Raw genomic sequence first — 2,588 nt, 5'->3', positions numbered from 1 at the left:
TTACCCATTGACTTCTGTTGGATGGTATCTACCATTAATATTCAACCACTTCCTAGCTTACATTACTTTTTGCAGTCTTTGATAGCATTTCACTTCAGGAAAGGTATGAATTAATACTAGGAAGTGGTTGGATGCAAATGTTAGCCAGTGGGTTACCAAATATGTTGGCATGACGTCCCTCTATCCATAATCTTTTCAGCAGTTTATTAATCGTGAAATGGTAAAATAATAAAAACTTTTCAGATCTCCTACATATACACAACTTGCAACATTGAACACAGCAGCATAACATTAACCCAGTAATCGAGATTCTAACCCTGCACCTTACTTTAGAGTCAAATGGAAGCCCTGTGAATATGTTCTATACCTTCTCCTTTTATTACAATTTAAGATGCTACCTGGCAAGAGGGAGATGGCCAGGGAGCTAGAAGTTTCTGGGAAGAAAACACACCATCTCTACTTGCTTTTAGCTATGTCGTATGTATTAATCAACAGAAACAGAAACAATGTAAATATTACAGTGTTAAACGTGCATTTTCTATTTGAAGTGCTATTTTCTATTTTACTCGAGTGGCTGTCTCCAATCTGATCTCCAGCACATGGTTTGGTTTGTGTGCATGACATAACAGAATGCATATTCAACTGATTTAGTGTGAACAGTGAGTGTCCGATATCAGGTCACATCTGCAGTTAGGACGCAGTGTTTTGTTCAAAGGTTGTGTAGCAGTATAGATGTGCCATCCATGTCTAGTGCTACTGTTTGTTTAGCGCCACTAGTGGCCGTCATGCTGTGGGCTGGTATAAAAGCAGCCATCCTCCACCATCTCTTCCTTTTGCGCTCCTGTCACTGGTGCGTCACTTCCGGGCCAAAGGTTGTCTGGTCCGACAGGGCGACTGCTTGTTGCTGATCTGGGTTTCCTGTGTGCGCTATGGTGCATTGTTTGCTTGGTAAGTATTCTCTCTTTCGGCAATGTAGTTGATGCTGTCCGATGGCTAACGCTGGTGTGGTCTCAGGTGAACGCCGACAGCGGCCGGAGTCCTCTCTCCTTCCCTCCTCCTGTGTGAACGGGTGTGTGTGTGTGTCCGTGTTTGGTCGTAAACAGGTAGGTGTTTGTAGCATAGCGAACAATCGCAGCATTTCTTGCTAACGTAGTGACATTAACAGTCTTTTCTCCTGATTAGGACTAACGCAATCAGCTTATTGGGGTCACTGCTGTTTTGTTTGCCGATACTTCGTCTCCACGCTGCTTTGCCTTGCTGCTGCTTGACGCTGCTGTTTGCCCCATGCGCTTTGCTCCGGCTGGCACATTGTGTCCGTAGCCGCTTGTCTCTTGCGGCGCACACTTCCCGAGTAGCCCTACCAGGGGCGCTCATTCAGTGTGTATGTGTGTGTGTTTTAACTGGGGCTTGCCCCTCCCCTCGATGTGTGAATGTGTGTTAAGTGTGTTCTGATTATTTGAACGATTTGGTAATTATTTTGGTTTGACTATTTATGTAGTCCTATCTAGCTTATGTAATTATTTTAGCTGGCTGTGTTTTTCTTTTTGTTTTCATATTCTTTTGTTTATGACCATATAAGTTAATAGTGGGCAGTTGATATTGGTTAAGTTTATTTGCCCACTAGTTATAATTTTGTTAATTTTTGAAATCATTTTGTTTCATGTTGTTGGGTCATTTGCCCACTGATTTGTTTGTTTCTCTTTTTAGTGGCTGGAGACTTGTGGTGGCGTGCTGGTGTCTTGGTGGCGGTGTCCCCCCCCCCCTTTGTCTCGTTTGCTGTGTCCTGGGAGCGGGTCTTCAGTGTGTGTGCCACGCATGTTGGGTGATTTTTGTTTTCTTTTTGGTGGCCCCCCCCCCCCCCTTGCACTAGTCATTGTCCACTCACTTGCCTCCAAGCCCTTATTTATCCTGGGATGAATGTCAAAAAGACTTTGTTTTAAAAAGAGAATTTATGTAATAAAATTGTATTTTTCTACAACATTTAAACCACGTCTCATGCCTTTTAATGAGTGACCTTACCTGTGTGCCTTTGCACTTTAAATCAATTCCTTGGGTGAAATTCCCAGGGTGGCGTTGTTGGTTTTCCGTTTCTTGTTTTTTTTTGTTAGATTATTTCGTTTAATTTTCTCTCGCCTATCGCTCGCCACAGTTGGATTCTTAGTCATTTGCATTAGTCCAAATGTTGATGTGATATGAGGTTTTCTTGATAACCCAATTCATTAATTAAATTTTATTAAAAAACAAAAAACAAAGATGCTGTGGTTATGCCGGTCTGCTTCCTCACACACACACACTGCACACTGTACCACATATTGTTATTTAGAAAATTTGCTTAAAGCTAATCCATGCAGAAGACTCATTGCTGTGATTTCACGGGTCACTCACTCACCTTTAAGTGCGTTGACATTTCAATATGCCTCTTACCTCAAATAGGGGTCTTCAACCAAATGGACTGCTTTTGATCCTCTCAGACATCTCTTCAGTGAAAGTTTGATATATGAGCATTGTGGCTTCACACACTGCCTCATTTATTCACAAGGGAGTTATTAGTCACCAAATGAGCTGAACTTCATTCAGCGGGACTTGGG

General features: G+C 42.3%; 1 long non-coding RNA gene across 1 annotated transcript; it reads left to right on the top strand.

Annotated features, from left to right (window-relative positions):
* Positions 1–729: 729 nt before the first annotated feature.
* On the top strand, positions 730–1,701 carry LOC115579150 (uncharacterized). The gene is made up of 3 exons (XR_003983604.1): positions 730–948; positions 1,015–1,103; positions 1,183–1,701. It is a non-coding gene; the product is annotated as an uncharacterized LOC115579150 (long non-coding RNA).
* Positions 1,702–2,588: the final 887 nt, after the last annotated feature.

The sequence above is a fragment of the Sparus aurata genome, chromosome 3 (genome assembly GCF_900880675.1).
Source record: "Sparus aurata chromosome 3, fSpaAur1.1, whole genome shotgun sequence".
Lineage (NCBI taxonomy): Eukaryota > Metazoa > Chordata > Actinopteri > Spariformes > Sparidae > Sparus > Sparus aurata.
The sequence above is the reverse complement of the archived record's forward strand: the minus strand, read 5'-3'. Positions and strand labels throughout refer to the sequence as shown.